We start from the raw sequence: 21,999 nt of genomic DNA, 5'->3' as shown, positions 1-21,999 counted from the left end.
TTGTGTTTTCTTAAAATTTGTAGACGTGAGGAGGCTTTTCTAACTATATCATCTATGTGCAATGCCCACTGTCCGTTGTTTGAGAAGTTTAATCCAAGATGTTTATGCGTAGACACTTCTTGTATTAGACTTCCACTAAAGTATAAATTCGGATGTTGATTCCTAAGTTTTTTGTTAGTTATGAGGAGAGACTCGGTTTTGGTTGGGTTGAAGGTAACAAGCCATTGTTTAGCCCATATATTGATTTTTTCTAAGTCACTGTTAAGAACATGTCCAGCTGACTTTGGGTCATCAGCAATAACGTATAGCGTTGTGTCATCAGCAAACATTCTAATAGATAATTGGATATCGGAAACAATATCGTTAATATAAACTAGAAAAAGTAAAGGCCCTAATATAGATCCTTGTGGCACACCGGATTTTATAAAACCCAAGTCTGACTTTTCCGAGTTGAGAACTACTCGTTCTTTTCTTTTGTTCAAATAACTTCAAATCACTTTAATAATGACCAAAATATCCCCGCGTTTGCAAGTTTGTACAGTAGGCCCCTGTACCACACTCTATCAAAAGCTTTGCTAATATCACAAAATACAACTCTGATTTCTTTTCCGGAGTCAAGAGCTTTGCCTATGTCATTTGTGATATCTATTAATTGATTAACTGTGGAATCACCAGGTCTGAAGCCTAATTGATTTTCACAAATGATATTGAATTTCTGAAAATATTCGTAAATGAAATTGTAGACACATTGTTCAAAAATTTTGCCAGAAATAGAGAGAAGAGAGATTGGACGATAGTTGGTAAAGTCGTTGGTATTTCCTTTTTTATGAATAGGAATGACGTGGGCCATTTTCCAAGGGGCTGGAAAATAAGAAGTACTGAGAGATTTATTGTAGAGCCTTGTTAAAGGATAGCAGAGAATAGATGCAGCTTCTTTGAGGAGCCTAGGATTTATGAGATCAGGACCGCAAGCTTTACTTTTGTCAAGATGGATCAGCATTTTCTTTACGTCTTCCTCAGTTAAGACAAGAAAAGAGAGGAATATCATTTAATGCTTAATATGCAGTTTCCGTTCAATAGTGTTGGAAGAATTAAAGACTTTTTTATATGGCGTTAGTAGACAAAAAATGTTTAAACATGATATGTGCATTTACACTGTATGACATTTCTGACCTACACTTGAGCCAGAACCTCTTTTCTGAGAGTCATGGAATATACATTTTTAATAAACAACTTTAAGATCATTCTTAAAAGTATTTTTCCACCTAAACAATGAAATCGTAATCAATTCGTTCAGTCAATTGCTTATAATGTTTGCCATGTTTGGTTATTTGATTTAATTCAAGAATTTTTTTTTAAAAAGGAAACACTTAAATTATATCTTCACAATCTCAACTTAAGACCATGTATGATTGATAAATATATTCTTTTGCAAGCTTTGTTCATATCTACTTATCTGTTTAGAAATGAATTTTAGCAGAAGAACACAATATTGGAACACACAGATGGCAGATGAAATTTGTTAAAAAAGAATTGAAGTATCCAACTTAAGTGAGTTGGGAATTTAGAAATGTAAAAAAATGCACACAAAGAAAAAATAAAGAGACACCAAAACAAACTTTGTCGAGCTGATAGAACAAAATATTTAGGATTGCAACAACGATATTTATGAAGTAAAAGTTAAATATACAATGCCATAATTACACTTTAAACACTTAAAGTACCAAGTGGTCAATTAAAACCCGAAAATCGTTCAATTATTCAATTAATCGTTATTTTATAAAAATCTCTATCAAATTCAATATCCAAAAAATCAATCAAGTACGTGAATGCAAATGGTAACGCTGTCAATGAAACTCAGTTTGAACATTCCATACCGTTGGGTAATGTTTTATAATTTTTACATAATATTTTGTTTCTTACACACACAACATCCAAAGCATAGCCATCGCTGAAGTTCTCATCATTAGATAACTGTGAATGTTCACTATAACCACCGATACATGTACTATGAAAGTATCTTCTAACTAAAGAGAATTCAAATTTTCCAGAGATTTCTCATAGACAACTAGTTTCCCGTCCCAAACACGGTACTCTATGGACCACACATCCACCGTAAAATTGTTTGTTTCCAGTCCATCTCTCAAAGACTCAAGCACTGTCATTCCTGCACCTTCAACATCTAGAGAGAAAAAATCAATATGATATATCTTTATTTCACCTAAAACATCCTCCAAACTATAACAAGGGACCTCCATTTTGTCCCTCTTTTGAACCATTTTCATATGATGTCCATTGATGTGACTTTCCACTCTACCAACTGTGTCTCCTTTTATGAATATCACCGAACCCAAAGCAGTGGAGAGACATGCACACAGTCTCCAAGCATGTCGCTTCAATTTATCAATTTTTGGACATAAATCTGGATTTGCATCGATAAAAAGTCGAGTCCAAGCATGTTGTCTTTCTAGCCATAGCGTATTTGAAAGAAATTGCCCATCTTGAGCTTCTATTCACTTTTTCTCTTTAGTATGTCGTATGTAACTTGATCTTGTTTAGCTTGGGAATATCGCTTATCTGCGTCCTTTACTTTCTCAGTGGGAAAGGGATGTAGATGAAAGTCATCAATTCGATACGCTTTCTGGTTTTTTTGGACAGTCAGTCCCATTTGGAAATTTTACTTTTGTTTTACACCATTTTCCGATACGAACAAACACAACGTCAAGGGCGTATCCATCCTTTGTATTATCATCGTCTGATAATTGCGAATGTTCAAAATAGCCTCCCAGTTCATCAAAATATTTTCGTAAGGAATTCAAGTTTTCTTTTGATTTTTCAACAAGAGTTTGATGATCGTCCCACACTCTGTATTCAATAGACCACACATCGACTGTTAACGTTCCATATTTAAGACTAGATCGCATTGATTCTAATATAGGCATTTCGCCTCCTTCAACATCTAAGGAATAAAAATCAATATGATGGACGCTGATTTTGTTTAAAATCTGTTCTATGGCGAAACATGGAACAAAGATTTTATTTTTTCGATCTAATATTTTCATGTGGTGTTCATCAAGGTGGTCTTCGATTCCACCTATATCGCCACCTTTGATGAAAGAAATATTTGTTTGAGAATTTGACAAGCAGGCACATAAACGCCATGCATTTCTTTTTAATTTGTCTATTTCTTTGCATAGATCAGGATTCCCTTCAATTAACAAACCGGTCCAGTTGTGTTGTTTTTCTAACCAAAGCGTATTGGAGATATATTGACCATCGTGTGCACCAATTTCAAGGAAAAAACCGTTCTTCTTTTGAAGGATACCGTATACTACTTCGTCCTGTTTGGCCTGCGAATAACGCTTGTCTCTGTCTTTTGTATTTTGTGAATTTCCATGTGGTTGCAAAATATAATTTTTTATGCTTGCATTTTCAATGTTAGATTTAATAAATGTGCGCATGATGACTGCGACCTCCTCTGTGTTTTGTCTTTTTTGTGTCAAATGATTTTTTGGAAAAATTATCATTAGCGCAAATCCAACACAGCCTAATGTAATTAATATAGCTTTTGAAAGCTTCCATGGCTTCCTCATGTTGAATCTAAAATGATGAATATTATTTTAAAGCAATCCAAATGTTCACAGGGAGATAAAAGTAATCAAAAATAGAATTATTACTATCAAGGAGGCCAACTTAAAAAATCCTTTCCGCGTGTATTTGCGCGTAAAATACAATGTATTTATTCTTCTTATGGGTTTTTTTAAAACTAAACAAAGCTTTTTAAAGGAATTTTTAAACAACTTTGCGTGGAGCAGTAAATGAGCTTTGCTATTGTGCTTTAATACGTTATGACAACATATAAAACTTTGTAGGAGTACATGTACATGTACGTTAGAGGATTTAACATAAAAGAAAATTTAAAAATCGAAGGGCATTTAAATGTTATTTACATTATAATGCTATCCTACATTTTTAAATGAATCTGTTTTACCTATGTACATTTGTAATATTCAAAATATACTGCAAATTTTAGTGCATTTTTATATTCTAAGACGACCCTCATTTAAAACCAGATAGTAGAATCTAGTCAATTTACATATACGGTAGAAAATGATTTTACTATTTATCACATCTCACAATTTGAGGGAAAATTGCTATTGTATTATTTTCAAAATCTGCTTCAAAGTGTGTAAAATGAGGATTTCTAATATATTCCTTTAGTGGAGTATCTGCATTTTGAAATGAAACCTTAAGAGATAAGATTAATTTTCTTAAAATTGTGACAAGTCTTTTTTTTAAATTTACTACCACATGGTAAATTAAATGTTTAAAATATGACAACGTAGATTATTTCTTAATTTATAAATCTAATCTTGGTGTGAAATAATCGCCGATTGGAGAAAGATCAGCCGAGTTTCTGAAAATACACATTAAGATATTAAAGAACAATATATTTTGAACGATTTATTTGTTTGACGCATTAGATAATGTATAATCTATATTGATTTAGCTTAAAATGCAGAGGTCAGAATCTAAATTCAGTTTTATTAACTACAGAGTCCATGAACGAAAATACTCAGACTTATTGTTAGTAACTATGTGTAAAATTCTCTAGAAATGAACAGTAGTCATACTGCAAGTGGACTGGTAGTCTTTGAGAGAGAAAATGAAGAACGCATTAATATGTAAGCCAGCTGTGATCATATTTACAGCTCGCACATGAGGTTTGGTACTATTCAGGTTATAGAGTGTTAAAATAAAATTCTCTACATTTCAAAAAGGCAAAGAGCGTTGTGAACCTTTTTTTTCAATTCAACCTTCGTCCCTTCTACTAATCAGTGAAATGAATCGCCATTGATCAATAAAACTATTTGTCTATTTTCTTACATAATTTGGATAAAACATAGAGCGCTTAGAAAGATTTAATGTTTGTTTTTAATATTAACTAAATTGCATGAAAACATGAAATCTCTCTGCGCTATTTTACTAAGCGTAGACTCAATTCATATGTTCTACGCGTGGCTTCCGGTTTGAGATCCTGGCCGACTGAAACTAATAGATGGGGTCACGTTGGCCAGTCAAAAATTAATGACTGCTAGAAATAATTTAAAAAAAAAACTCACGCAAGAATCTGTGCCATTCATTCAACTGAATGTTAACTGATTTGTCTGGAAAGGGGACTGGATGGCTTACAGTTACTCTTTAGTCTTCTTTTACTTGACTGAAAGGCATAATTATATTCATCACGTGTTAAGGTTATATGGGACAACTGTCGCTATAAATGAAGATAAATATAAATAGAAACCAAAATACCTTCACCGTTTTAAAAATTGTTATATTTTACAAAATATAATTAAAAAGAATATGTTTTTAATATTTTTTGGAGAGGTAAAAATTATAAAAGACCCAGCGGAATTCGAACTTATTTAGTAAAAAGTATGATCAATTTCTAATTGATTCCTAATAGAAAACAATTTGTAATCAAATAATTCTTTTTTAAAACGGAAGTTTTGCATACAGGAGGTCTAAAAATGTTCTCATTGTAATTGGTCTCTATGAGCGAGAAAAATATTACTTAGCGGGCAATATATGCATAAAATGATAATAATCATATGTTTACGTTAGATATCAAAGTCAAGTTTTATCTTAATTCATAATTCTAATTAATTTATAAAAGGTTACACAGCAAAATGGTTGTTTTGGAATGTATCTTGATTTGTAGACTTATCCCCCCGCCCACTCTCGCGTGAAACAACAAACTTTTTGTGAAACAGCAAACTGTTTGGTATGAATATGCTAAATAACAATATTAAAACCACCCCAAAAGCAATATTGTTCACGCAGGGAAAAGATGTTTTTTTTTTTAAATCCTTTTTCCGTTAGTTTCTATTACGAAAAAAGCTATTTTAACCCAAAATACAAAGCCATTTCCCTTTGTTTGAGCAAATCATATTTAATGAAAATATACATGAAGGTTTGCATTATTTAAAAAAAAATATTTAGACAATTATCAACAAATGACTCTTAGTTAGACGGCGTTTGCAGTTTTTTGTAAATATATCTAATAAACAAATTCATAGTCACTGTGGTATATTATAAATCTTGTCAATCGAACACTTTTCTTTGATTTTGAACGCATTTTTTTTTTTAAAAAGGCTACATGTACAGTTGTAATAAAGTTTGCAGTTTGCATCATCAAACTGACTGGATGAATCCTAATTTTATCCTTACAGTTTGCATTAAAAATCTTTAGAGCTTCACGATCAGTTACTTTGGTAACAACATTATTGTTGACAAGCTTATCGTGTTAAATCGTTCGTGTAACTTGCGGGGTCGTGCGTGTATCAGAAAAATTAGTTAGCATTTTTAACCGTGCGTGATCCTGTGTGATCGTACGTTTTTTTTCGTTTTGTAACTTGTTTACGCAATACTAGGATTTATTCTAAAACAACGACAAGTAGATTTTATTTAAACAATGCAAAATGTGAATTAAAAAAAACAAACCCTTTTTCAATAGAAGAACAGTGACAATTGTTAACATTGATGTATCATGTCAGTGCTTATCTTTTCAAACCATTCTCTCCTTTGCGTTAAGTATATTTAGTAAGTATTTCAACAACCCATTCAATCTTTTGTTTGGCCGAGTTCATTAATAAATATTAACTCGTATGTAAATTTTATGCATTATCTTGATTTCTTTTACACTTAATTTTCTTTAACTTATGATTAAAGTTAATATTCGTTAATAAAACAAAAAATTATTTGTGTTTGATTCCTATTTAATGTTGTTTACTCATAAAAAATTAAACAGCGCATGGCTACTGTACATGCCGTTTTTCGAAAAAAAACACAGGCATATTGTGGCAATTTTGAAAGCCTTGAAACTCTTGAAAACTCAAATGGTAAGACCAATTTTCTAGAATATAGGAGTTTGAAAGGAGCAGTTTTTGAAAGATTAACAGCCTCAAATAATAATAAGGTAGAATATGGACCATTAATTCCAAATTCCCTCAGAATGTTTTTATGTACTCATCGATAGCAAAAAAGAATCAATTCGTTCAGTATATAAGTGGACAGAAAGTGGCTTTGCTTATACAGGAATATAATGGAATAATATTTTTGAACTCCCATTTAAAACCTCGAAAGAATCCAAATTTCAATGGTCTTAATTCCAGATTTTACATAGAATTTTGCCAACAAATGAGTACCTTTTCAAACTCAATATAATTGATTCGCCAGCCTGCTCTTTCTGTAATCAAGATATAAAAATTATAGAACATTTATTTGTGGACTATTTTCATGTCAAAGAAATATGGCTCTACTTTGAAGAATGGTTAAGAAGCAAGTTTAATTTGTTAATGATATTTGATAAAAAAAAAACTGTACTTTTTGGTAAATTAAAAAACAGAAATATGTATAAACTTCAAAACATATTGATTCTTACAGTAAAACAATTTATTTTTGCCAGTAAATATAAGAATGTCCCAAACCTCTCGACGCTCATGTTAAAACGAACTGTCACTGATAGAATACATATTGAGAAACTACTTTTGCTGAAGAATTGTAAATTTGCTGAGTATGCAAAGTATTGGCAAACTATTTGTGAATTGTAATAAAATGTTTTTATAATAGCTGCAAGGAAATTGTAAGCAAATGATGGCAAAAGAAAATATAAGTCTACTATTATGTATCCTCTTGCATATGTCTGACTTTTTGATAGATAGTGTTCCCCTCTCTTTCTCCACCCTCTTTCACCCACCCCCCCCCCCCACCTCATAACTAAAAATACTCAAACTTTCATGGTTGATAAAAGACAGTATTCGAGATTGTTTGTGAATATATATGTCTGTTTGTTGGTGTATACACTTGTCTGTACATGTGCATTTTTATATTCGGTATGTGACTGTATCTATATTATACTTTATCTTAAATCTTTGTGATGTGTATGCACTGTAAACTAAATATATAAGAAGATGTGAATAATTTGTGCATGAAAGTCTGAATAAAAAAAAAAATTCGTATGAAGACAAAGAATTATCTGTGTTTGATTCCTATATAATGTTGTTTACTCATAAAAAATTAAACAGTGCACGGCTACTGTACATGCCGTTTTTCGATAAAACAGAGGCATATTGTGGTACAAATTAAAGCAATACGTTTCCTCAATTCTAATCTTAAAAATTAATTTTATTTTAAGTATAATCTATGTGTTGTTAAAGATTTAAATGAGGTTGTCATTGCGTAGTAAATTAAGTTGTACATGGCGCACTGCGTGCACAAATAGTAACATTTGCCGTATGTCTCATATGGACACAACTGTGATCGACCGAAGCCGATCACAAACAGGTGCATTTAACGAATAAATATAATAAATAAATGCTTATGATACTAAAGAACTGTGTATAATTTCTTATCATTTTCTATTCAGGTTATTATCCATACATCACAAAACAACGGCTGACGTAATTCACGCGTTATTACGTCTTTTCCGTGCCCGAGCTAATCGAGACCTAATGTTAAAATGTGTACATGTGTTTCAAAACAAAAAAATCAAGCTTACCTAGAAATGTATTTAAAAAAAAAACTATTAAAAATCCTGAAAACTGCAATCAATTAGCCAATTAGCCTATTACTCAGCGAAATGAAAAATTGACTGGGTTGTGTCGATCGAGTACTCGTTTTGAAAATAAAGACCGCTTACTTTTGTCCTGTATAAACATCAATTCATTACAAGGTTGATCTTAATCCAATTCTTTGAACATTAATTCCTGAAAGTCCATAAACATCCAAAATGAAATCCTGACCGAGATCTATATTCCAGCGCATAAGGGAGATAAATACACAAGGGGAAATAATTAGACTTATTTCATCTTTATTCTATATTCGCTTAGCAACGAGCATAGATATATTTTCCACAAAAAGAAATGTTTTTGGAATTAAAATCATGCGCTGAAGAAAAGTTATTTCATTTTAAGAACAGTCTTTAAAACCAGTAAAAAAAGGTTGAACAGAAGTTTTGTCTTAAAGGCATATCAGGTAGTTAGTATTATCCACGCATGTAACTGCAATTTCTAAATACCGATCTCGATCCATCATACTTACAGATATCCAAAGATACAATCTTTTTTTCGGTTTAAATAATACAGATTAATCAACAGTTTGTTTAAATCATGATATGTTTTCGATTTAACAATAATCTAAACACATTTTTTAGAATGATGAAATAATAAACCTATGCACAATGGAATTTTTACGATTTTTTTTTCAAAATATATATTTTAATGATTTTTACCTTAAATACGCCTATTGTGATCCTGAAAAGGCCGGTCCCTTGGGTGATTTGATTACAAATGGATTAAGGGCTTTAAGGTTTAAATAATATCAAAATTTTAGAGAATTCTGTAAATATAATTATAAGAGTTTAAATTTCTTTTTATCTCATTTGCATGCAGATTTATCTACTTTTGGTAAATAAACAAGTGTAACATAAATTTTTTTGTTTTCAAATAATTTTTCCTTTATTTTACATAGGATATAAGTCAAAAAATGATTTTGTGAAATTCAAATTTCAGGCTTAGGTTTACATTCTTGATGTATGAAAAAGCGCCATTTTCCGCAATCGGTTCTATTTTAAGCTTTTATAATACCGATGGACCAACCAACAGGGTAAAATTTGATAAGAACATATCCTCAGATATATGTTTCAAAAATATGAAAAAACTCTGTACGCATTATATTTATCTAGTGGGGTATGTACCATCACCTTAACAAGTATTTAGACTGCATATACCGGTATCACGGTAACATTTCACTAAGAACATTCTCTAACTGTATGCGGCCATCACCCTTTAGATGTTGCTATGAGTAATTCTGAGTCATTGAAAGAAAATACATTAAAACTGTGGCCAATCAACGTAATCGTAATTGAATTTTTAAACAAAACTGAAAAGAAAACAACATTCAAACGATTATATGAATTAAATAAATATCATAGATAAGGTAATTTCCTAACCAGCTCAAATTCGTTGTCCACTCGTTCTGACTGTTGAATATTCTTAAATGCATTCAACATTGCACTTTATAAGAAGTGTGCAGGATTATGTAACTGATAAAAAATGGGTGAATCTTGGGAAATCAGGGACTGATAACTGCTGACTTGTACATGTACATGGATTTGGCTGCAGGATTATGTAACTGATAACAGATGCAAGAATCCTGGGAATCGAGGACGGATAACTGCTGGCATTGACATGTACATTATGTTATTAGAAAATACAGTATTGATACACTTATTCAATGTATAAGCTATTTTTTTTGTTACTTTTAATTAAGTCTTAAATATAATCCAAAAATATACTTAGTCTAATAAAATATTTACAGAACTTGGGGGGTGGGGGGGGGGGGTGGTAACAAGTGATAATACTTGACAGTTTTTAAAAGTGCCTTAGTTTGCATTTTAGCACCCAAAATTTACTTTTTTTATGACGTCACAATGGTTATCACATGACTTATCGTTTGACGGATGCAATATTGTAAGCGTCGAAACATTGTGTATTATTGATTTTTAACAATTCGTTATTCTCAAACGTAAAAATGAGTAATAAACATCAATGTTAAATAGTTCACCGGGATATAAACTTGGTTGGTACTTGATCAAAATCGTTTGAGAAGCCATACGGGCTACACAACATTTGATCACGTGACCAACAATGTGTATCTCCTAGTTAACTTTATCATATTGCTGTTTATTTAAACAATAAAATTCTTTCTTTGATGATTCATTCGGGATATGAAAGTAGCGACCTTGCAGAAAAAAATACATAATTTTTTTCTGCAATGATCGCTACCTTAATAACCCATATTCATCAAAGAATATCGGATAAAAACTTCTGAGAAAAAAAAAATTCTGAAAAGTAACAGATAAGTAAAGCGTGGAATTGGGGATTCATTGAGAAATGTTTACATCTACCAAGTATTATTCCCTCTGTTTCTTACGGACACTTATAGTTAATTCATAGTTCTATAGAAACAGCCAGACTGAAATCTATAGAGTAAATAGAAAACATATTTTATTTAAGAAGCATTTTGTTCTCTCTTGGATGTTCTTTGTGTTCTTGAGAATAAATGTAAAATTTACTTTCTAGATCTGTTGTCTAGGGAGTGTAAACATCATTGCTATCTGTCGATTTTTGCAGAAATCATTGGGGATAGACTGCGTACGCTTAGCGCTTTATTAAAAAATAATAAACACTGACATAGCACAAGCCTGTAAACAATTCCCATAATTTTTCATTTAAATTCTTTAAAGTCACATTGTGTCAAAAACTCCTGGTCTTTGCTTTTAGAATAAATCCTGGCATTCCGTAAATAGTAACAAAACGAAAAAGTAGATCCACACTATTACGCATGGTAAAAAACTCAAAGCAATATTTCTTGAAAAGTTGGCATTGACTCATAAAAAGTCAATGTATTAACTTAGATATTTACCCATGTTTGTAAGCAGTAGGCTTTAGAAAACATTTTAATGAGTCTGATGATGATTTTTTAACCTACTCTGTGTACTGAAATGCGATTATACACATGTACATCACATATAATTTACATGTACATAATAATATTGATACTGATGGCATTGTTCACCTGAGTATACCGGATTGACACTGAAAATGAAAAAAAATGTTTCATTCAATAACAATCGAGACTGATAGACAAATTTGATTAATAGAACAGTAAACACTACTATCAGAATTCGCGTCCTATTTAATATTTTTTGAGAAACACTTTGTTTATTTGAACAAAAAATCACAAGTTATTAAATTATAATTGTATATCCCAATTATAGAAAATTGAATCACAACTAAATATACGACCAATAGACCTCTAAGCGTAGATCTCTTGTTGACTTTTTTGGCGCGTTTGTATTAAATAGTTTAATTTCTCCATGACCTCAATTTGTTGGCTAAGATAAGGCTCTAATAGAAGTGGTGGCCTACATAACAACGTCCATCTACAGAAACGTGTTAGTGCCATATTAACACTTATTTACTTTTCAAATTTGACACTTAAATCTGTTATCTGTACACTTGTATAAACTTCACACTCTAATTTCAAATTTTACAGATAAATATTTAATAAATGTGTATATATTAAAAGTGCTGTACCTGTTTAGCATTTGCTTTGATTAAATAGTAGTCAGGGTTTGTTGCATAAATGTATCAAACCCTGACTACTATCAAAGCATAGTGCATGCACTACTAACCGTAGAATTTTTATTTTTGGTTGTGTATTGAAACCTGAAACGGCAGAAGAGGTGTTTCAAAACAGAAACCCTCTGACCTTTATCATTCGAGTGATTGAACTTGGTATTAGTGGTTATCAAAATGTTAAGCAAGAAGTGATGGAAGCAGAAACTAAGGACAGAGTATAACAAGCAATAAAGAGAGAACGTAGCCGACGGTAGCGAAGCTCGCTTCCTTTGAAGCTGCATGCATCACCTAATATATACTTACATTTAATTGATTGTTCTCCTTATAATCATATACAAATAATCGTAGGAAATAATATTACTAATCATATATAATAATTTGAGAAAAAAGCTATTGTAGTATTTTTTATTCTGCTTCGAAGTGCGAAAAATGATAATTTCCAATATATTCCTATAGTAAATGTACCTCTATTTTGAGATGGTCCCTACCAGACCAGACGGGACGGTCGATTTTCGTAAAATAAACTAAAGTTTAGGGTTAAATGACATATGATTAAAAGTGTTAAAGAGTTTAGCTATTGTAGTTTTTCTGCAAAAAAACCAAATCGGCCTTCTTAATCACTCAGCTTCTTCTTTTTTCAACACCAACAACAATTAATGAAACATAATTTTTTTTTTTTTTTTGTAAAACAAAAAACAAAAAACCAACAAATGTAGATTTAAGTATACAGTTAAGTGTCATTATATTTTTTTTACATTTAGGTGGACATATAAAGTTGTAAGTGCTGATACTTGATAAAATCTACAATATCTTTTGACTCGAAAAAGCACAGGTTAATCAATTCAAAGTGACATACAAATATACAGTTGAAGCAAGATAGTATCATGAAATATGTCACCTATCATTCTGTAGTAGATAAGCATGCATAAACTTGCAACTAGATATAGAATAAAAGGCCATGGAAAATGTTTGGCTTTTGTCGTCTTTGGTTGTAAGTTTCGCAACCCTGACCTAATTAATTAAATAAAAATAATGGGGTTGATGTTATTTAAACTATAAAATGTTTCCTTACATATATGTGCATCATATGCGGAATATGAAGGCTGTGACAAGCCAGCAAAAATACATAACCCGCCTTAACATTTAATTATAAAAGTATCTTTATTCTCTGTTTTAGGTCTGACGATAAACAATATTTAATATGTCTTTTTATGTGAGTGCAAAATAGAAATTAGATAACATGATTAACATTTGAACACAATTGTTTAAATATACAAAACAAAATTACCTTTAACAACTTTTAAATTAAATCAATCAACACTGATGATAATAATAATTTGTGTTTGTTGTATTTCAAATTGATTATCAAGCATAATAGTTTTTTAAATTTTTTAGACTTATTTGTCTTCCAGGGAAGACTCAAAATAAAATGTCTTTGAAATACCTTTGAATAATCTTTACATTAAACATTTATCAAACAATAATTTTTGTTGGATACGAAATATATTCACCATAGTTTTGGTGTCTAAGCATGAAAAAAAAAATGGAACAGCTTTTTGAAATATCTTTCAAATGAAATGTGTCATACATGTAGGAATTTCTGATGTGCTTTGGCATATACAAAGAAATAATTAGTGAAGGTTTTCCATGTTTATAAAATATGGGCAATAAACTGAATTCAATTAAATGAGTAATATGAATTTTATTATATTAATTCAATTTTATGTTCAGTCTTGTTAATAAAATATGTGTTCAATAAAAAAACTACTGTAGAAACACTACAAACCAGACTAGAAGGTATTTGACCTCCCGTATGAATGTATGTTGCCCACTGTTTTCAATCTATTATACATTAGAAAGTATGAAAGTATGATGTTACATTTCTTTAACCCCCCCCCCCCCAAACAAAAAAGAAAAAAACAAACAAAACAAACAAAAGCAAAAAAAAAAAGGACCAAATAAAAAACCAAAAACAAACAAACATCAAAATAAAAAGCAACCCCCCCCCAACCCCCAACCCCCCCCCCCCCCCCAAAAAAAAAAAATCCAACAACAACAAAAACAACAAAAACCTCAAGTTTGAGCAATAGTTTACTTTGAATAAAAAATAAATACTGAATTGATAGACCTGAAGCCCGTAAAATAATATCAATGAACAGCGACAACCAAGTTTGAAGGTATGTTCATCTGGTACACCCTGTAGTTGACGCTTGTATTCGTCTACCTCTACATTCTCCCAATGGTGTACTGGGAGCGGATCTATATACCTATATAACATTCAATAAAATAACTTCAACAAAGAAATATTTGTATACATATAAGACTTTTTGGAAACCCAACTATTGCTTAATCATGCCATTCAATTCGACTTCTCTTCACAAGTTTAGCCAATAGAGTGTCAATACGAAAATTATATAAAAAAACCCCAAAAACCCCAAAAGAACCAAAAACAAAAACAAACAAAAAAAATTAGTATGAATCAAATTATTTTTGAATCAATTCGACATATCGTCTTATAAAATTAAGCAATTATTACTATAAATTGCACATAATAATGATCCTTATATACCTTTTAATAACCTCCTTTAAAACGTCTTCTTCTTTGTGTGAGAGTTGAGTGTTAGCACATGCTAAATTTTTTCTTAAATTTCCCATACTTAAAATGAAAAATAAACGTAAAAGCTTTGATAGAGGCTAAATTGCATGATTGAAAAGGTTGATAAGTATATGTAGTTATGGATAGAGATGAAAAATCATATGGAAAAGAACATGTAAATTATTAAATCAAAAATTAAACTTGGTAATTTTTTTATGTTTGATATTATATTAATTATTATTGTTCGTAATGTCCAATGGCTCAGAAGCAAGACATGTTTTTTAAAACTGAATTTACCTTGCAGTACTAAACAATGTGGTGTGTATGCCAGGAAACCCCAAGGTATACGCCATTGCAAGTTTTGAAATATCGCAATCATTTTCCTAATGTGTGAATAAAAAAAATGCTTTGACTATGCAAGGCTATACAAGATCAGTTAATTATTATCACCAAATATTTTGTTTATCTAATTCATCAATTGTGCACAATGAAATTCTAAAATTGTGAATTTGTCATCAATATCTTTGGGTAACGTTTCTCGAATTGGAGCAAATTTGTTTATTTTTATTTATTTTGCTAAATTTTTAAAAAAACATGATGTCATTTAGATTGTAAAAAAGATTGATAGCAATATAAGTTATCATCAGTTAATAACGTACTCAAAATGTGCAGTAAAGTTTAATGATTTTTTTATTGATCAGAGACAAGGACAACAACAACAATCTTACTCTACAAAATGATGCTGATCTAGCACAAGCTTCTTTGATATCTGTTGTTGCAGGATGCCAATCGGGCGGTCCTTGATTTGAAAGTAGGCCCATTGCAATCGGTGAAGCATTGAAAATGCCTATGCCCCTTTCCTGTCAATGTCGCATAATGGCATCATTATGAACTGTATACGGTATATGCTTTGGTTTCATTAATATTTGTAGACATCACTTTTTCAAATATTTTCTGTGTTTGAGAATACTACAATTTGTGGACGATGATCCCATTAATCCGGCATTGTAAGTTGCACTTAATGAACGTTAAATTTCCGTTGATTTACCAAACAACGAAATCCACGAAAATTGGTATTCAGCAATTCAGAATGACACCATAAAATATTTGAATGGGTTGTAATTATATTTTTTGAAACATTCATTTGCTATAGCTACGTAGTGATAACATTGAATAATGATTTTCTTTTATTTTTGTTGAATTTTACAAATTGATAAAAGCGATGATTTATTTTGTTAAATATACCTTACAGAACGATATATATTCTTGCAATCCGTTGTCATGGATACATGCTCTACAGTAGGTCAAAACCGTGTCGATTATTACGGTTCTTCTCTCAAGCACAGTTCTACATCAATTAAAAAAGGCTTTAAGCAAATACATACATCGACAATTGTAACGGCGTTTCCTTTGAATTAGTTGTTTAATCAAGTATTTAACAATATATTCATTCAATAGGATTTTACTGAAATATTGTACAACGCTCCAAAAAGAAATTCAATGCTTATCAAAAAATTGAGTTTACTTGTAATGTTTGTAGTACATTTTTCTCTTTTTTTTTAAAAACATGCAATCGCAAACTATAATTTTTTTTTTTAAAAAAGTATAGCTTCAGAAACAAATTGCGCCGTTTTAAAGTAATTTTGTAAAAAAAATATTTTTTGAAAAAAATTCAAAGACAGAAGAAGAAAAACAGAAGATAATCATAACGTTTTATACCGAAAGTTTTCGAATGGATATCAAGTGATTCCTATAAACCTATACCTATAAAGTGTTTCATTCATAATCATATCTAGACTAGGTGCAAATTCCATATCATAGACCTTCAGGAACAAAAGAAGTAGTTGACTCTTGGTGCCTTCCAGAACAAAAGAAGTAATTATAGCTTGTAACTAGTATTCCTTTGTAATATTTATCATCAGAATTAAATTTATCGTTTTACTCCTATGCTTACAATGTATTGCCATTTTTCTTATTTATGACTTAACATTGTACAATGCAAAGAGAGACAACCTGTATGATATCAACAAAGTCCAGTCACATTCTTGGTACACTTCGTCCACACTCCGTATTCTAACGTCCTCTCAGCAGACACTTCCGGTTGACAGCGGCCTACTTTTGTAGCAATGTATAATCGGTTCTGGGGATGCCATCCAATGCCATCTAATGCCTGAGGCAATATTAAGAAATATATTTGTAGCAATTTGCACACTCTTTGATTTGATGGTATTAAGTTCACCCTATCAAACATAACTCGTTCCAATGGCGTTTCTATTTTAAATACACATTGAACATTTTTTTGATTGCAGTCAATTTAGATAAAAGCAGGCGGTCTTCACTTTCCGTTTGAGGTAATTGAGAGACATACATGCATGCAAATCAATGATATCTTAACCGAAGTTGAACAAGAAGTGTTTTGTTTTTCACCTCATGGAAATTTGCCGCGCATAAAATTTCAAAGAAAATGAAACAAGTTTTGCATTATCTTTAAAATTTTGATTATTGATGCAAAATACCTTTCCCAGCACCTTCTCTGCCAGCCCGTGTCCATACCAAGGCGCTAAATCAATGTAGTTTATACCCTGTCGGAGGGCCTCATGAACCACCTCTATACTCTGACTCTCATTGGTTGAACGGAAAACGTTTCCTAGAGATGAAGCCCCTGAAAAGAAATTTTATCTCGTTTTATTAATAGTAACTAAGAGAGAAATTATTAATGAATATTATTTCTCAGAATTTTATTGTAAACTGTCAAAGTTATGATGGAAATTTATTACAGATACATTTATTATACGTATAACAGATACAATTTTGAGATGGTATTTCAGTTAGAATTTTGTTAGATAAACGTTTAAGTTAGAAAGATGACATTTAAATAGCCTCTAATTGTATTTTTTTGTCTGTTTGCAAACTATTTAGCTTTTAAAAGAAGTGTATTTTGTGAAAAAAATTTGAGACTTGATGAAATAATATCTTACAACCTGATGCTGCATGAAAAACAAAATTTGATAGTAAAAAATTGTAGAAAAAACTTCGAAGAAAAACACATTTTTAATTCTGACCAATGAATGCAAATAATTGATGCAAAATAATTGGAATACCTAATGGCAACTTATAGGGACGGTATTATACCGAGCGCAGCTTGCCGGCGCGCAGCGCCGGAGCAAAGCGAGCTCTACCGGCAAGGCATGTGTGAATAGAAAATTCGGACTAGTTGCACATTCACTCAACGGATGTTTTTGGCGTCAGTAAATCGGACCAGTAATGCATTGTTTTAATCGTCCCAGTAGTTCCCTGTAATAATGGCAATTTTTATCACTTCACACTCTCACGAGAATCAGCAAGACAATAAAAACAATAACGATGTATGAGCCTACTATACGACATACAGTCAGTGCTACATCTAAAGTTCACGTCAGTACACTCTCAATCAACAATAATCGAGTGACGTCACAAAGGTTTACACATTGATCCGAAAGATTTTTTCGGCGTCAGTAAATTTTGACCCACAATTCATAGTACCAATGGTTTCCAACCTCAGTACAACTTTTGAGAAGCATATATAAGATGTGTAATTTTAAGAACATCATGCTTTTTTCAGTAAATAAGACAGTATACTTCGCGTACTTTTATTTCTCAGGGGAGTTTTGAAGAGTCAGGCGACACTTAACCAACGTCAGCTTTGACGTCACAATAAGCACTGATAAGGGGAAATTACTCTAATTGAAGTTATTGTAAATCTGCTGAAATGACCAAAATCCTCTCAAAATCTTGCAAAGGCTAAGCTAAAGAACAGCTGAAGAATAAGGACATTTCTTCAGATACAGGAAACAGTTGTAAATTGCACTTATTTGGATGAATGCTCACATTTATTTTATTCACTATAAGTACGGTAAATTCCCGGAACGTACACGTGCTTTTTTTTAAAAGGGAGTGGATGGGTGGATGGCAACCTCATCATCCAAAAAATCTTTGCAAGCAAAAAGAAAAAAAATCATGAAAATTCTAATCCTTCAGCTCTTTAGCAGTTCAATTGTTTCTTTATTTTCACTTCCATTTATAACATGCCGGTGGGGGGGGGGGGGGGGGGGCACCATGTTCTTTTAATATGATAAGCAAATATTTTTAAGTGTAAATAAAAAAAATAATAATCAAACATAATTTTTTTTTTAAAGTGGAGGGGGCAAATCCATGATAAGTCGATTTTCTATGTGTAGATTGGAAAAAAAAAATGGAGCTCTATGATGAGTCAAGTTTTATATGTAGGTTTAAGAAAACATGTCTTCTGCAAAAAAAGGGGATAAACTTACGTTATTATCACTTTAAAAGAGGAGATACAGTGCAATGAATATTTATATATTAAAATCTTTATTATTCAACAACATTGTATCTGAGATTAAACTACTGTTCTACTTATAAATAAATAAATTATAACAAATCTTATAAACTATGAATAATGAAAATTTACTGAAAAATAGGTATGTTTTATTTTTTTGCATTCAAATTTTACGTTGTTAATTTTATTTTTATTGATTTATTATAATTCATTGTTTGATCACATGCTGTGCTCGCCCCAACGGTTGCACCGTAAAACATATTAGTAGTTTTCAGTATATGCATTTATGGGGGCCTAGATTCATTGTCATAACAACCAGAATCATAGAGTGAGGACTTTCACTAATTTTCGCCTTATATATACTTGACATTTAAAAGAGACTTATGATACATTGTACATCTGAGTGAGATTTAGTTATAAGAGGCACATTTTGATCGGCTAATGAACTTTTTAAGAATCCTCTTTCTGCTACACCATGCAGTAAACTAGATCTTTTGTTTTTTGTAATCAGCCATTTGGTTTTAAGTTTTTAAGTATCTCCAATCCACACTGAATGGCATTATTTGAAATCAGTTGAAACATTTTAAAATGCTTGCTGGTACGAAGACAATTATTAACAGATCATTTTTCAAAACTCAAATTTAAAGACAAGCTTGAACCAATTTTTAAATATCAATATTTATCTTCTTAATATCAGTTACAACAACAAAAGAAATATAGCTATGAGCACAATGATTTGACTTACCGAAAGTAGATTTTGACATTAACATTTTTATTCGGTTAATAAATTTTAAGTATAACCTTTTAAAGACTCTGTTCACTCTACATTCATGTACTACAGTAATTCGGTTTTGTACAAAATTTACATTCGTTTGAATAAATTTTTCTACAATTCACAATGTTCCTATTCTTAAATCAGTTCAAGCATTTTGAAAGACAAAGAATCTCTGTTTTATATCTTTATATCACCTAATGCGACATAGAAATAAATTCACAACAGATTCAAGACATTTATATAGTGATGAACAGAAAGATTACTCTTACCGTAACTAAGTTTTGACACTTTCAATCCAGTTTTTCCTCAAGTATTGTGGGGCTTTTGCAAAACAACACTCTTGTCATGAAATTCTGGTGTATACGTATCTGGAAGACTATATATATATATATATATATATATATATATATATATATATACACAAATAATAAGCACAAACATTGCAATAACTCTCAAATTGACATATACCTGCCCATAGTGAATGATAAAGATATACATTAAGCACAGAGATATTCACCTTTTTGGAGCTCCACCTCCGCCCCGGCCGGGGCTTGAACTCACGACCTCTGGAACCCATTCTCCTAGCAGTGAGCGACCACCGCGCTAACCACTGGGCCATCTAGGCAAGACAAAAATCTTGCTTTTGATGACGAAGGGAAACTAGCGCGCTGGCCTCTCACTACACGGTCGTTTGAGATACAGGTGGAATGCAGTTAAACGACAATTTGAGAGGATCGGGACGATACACATTGCATAGATATATACAAATAATAAGCACAAACATTGCAATAACTCTCAAATTGAGTGAATGATAAAGATATATATATATATATATATATATATATATATATATATATATATATATATATATATATATATATATATATATATATATATATATCATTATCTTTTCTTTTGAACATAATTATAATAATCATCGAAATAAATGTTGACAAAATTCGATTCCTTGGAGTGTATACGTAATGGTTGAGTCTTCAAATCAAAAAATGATGGTATATGTCTGCCATACAAAAAAAGAAACTGACACGTATCAATCTCATTAAACATTATCGAATTAAGGCTGTTTTGAGTCATACATTGTACATGCTGGGTTTTTTTTTTTTACCAAACATCTTCTTCATAATTTATTTTTATTTCTTTATGAAATAATATTAAAAACTATACTTACCCATTTACACGTTCCTTTTTGGTTTATCATTCAATGTGATGTATGCCCGAACAGTTTGTAGAGGTTAAGATAAGAGGCAAGACGGGGCTCACACGGGGAAATAATGATCTCAATCAAAGAGCATAATGTTTATCACAAAAGGTACTCTAATAGGTTAGCGTATCGTTGTAAGGCACCTCTTGTGTTATATACCTTTTGGTGAGAATTGTTCTAATCCGTTGTAATGGCATTACATAACCTTTCTATAACTTATTCATGTTTCACGGGAATTTTTTTTATACGTTATTTATATGAGATACATTTTGTTTTTGTTTGCTTGTCGTAATTTTACGAAATGAATATACATAGATTAATAACAAATGTCAAATTCAATCAAATCTTAAGGGCTTTATGAAATATTTGATCCCGGGCAAATTATAATCATCACCTTATAATACATATACTCGAAGAATTATTACCTTTTACATGTATCTATATAATTTTCAGCAATTGAACGATCAAATATTTTTAAAATAATTTTAACCGGACCATAATGATTTCAACCGATTTTGCTGAACATTCGTGTGATTTATTTACCTTAATTTTTTTTACTTTACGTTTCACGACACGCCAATTTCCACAATTATTGATGAATTATTTTTAAAATTTATTCTAATTCTTCAAAAACGTTTATTTGATAAATAAAATATTTGTTTCTAGCTGAAACTTGCAAAATACACCGGTGCACTTACGATGAGTCAACATGCTTTCATTATGTTTTCTCCGTCAATTTCCAGTTTTGACTTAATCTAATAAGGCTTTCATGAGTATTCGTTTAAGATAGCATCTTTGAATAGATCAACCACCAGGATGCATGTATCTTTCTCGGTTTTTTAAATTCTTCGTTTAAAATAAAGG

The 21,999-nt window shown here is 31.1% G+C and overlaps 2 pseudogenes; both read right to left on the bottom strand.

Annotated features, from left to right (window-relative positions):
- Positions 1 to 1,004: 1,004 nt before the first annotated feature.
- On the bottom strand, positions 1,005 to 10,062 carry LOC128163212 (uncharacterized; annotated as a pseudogene).
- Positions 10,063 to 13,996: 3,934 nt separating this feature from the next.
- On the bottom strand, positions 13,997 to 21,332 carry LOC128162287 (uncharacterized; annotated as a pseudogene).
- Between the last annotated feature and the right edge of the window lie 667 nt (positions 21,333 to 21,999).

The sequence above is a fragment of the Crassostrea angulata genome, chromosome 9, assembly GCF_025612915.1.
Source record: "Crassostrea angulata isolate pt1a10 chromosome 9, ASM2561291v2, whole genome shotgun sequence".
Classification (NCBI taxonomy): domain Eukaryota; kingdom Metazoa; phylum Mollusca; class Bivalvia; order Ostreida; family Ostreidae; genus Magallana; species Magallana angulata.
This window is presented reverse-complemented; position numbering and strand designations above follow the sequence as displayed.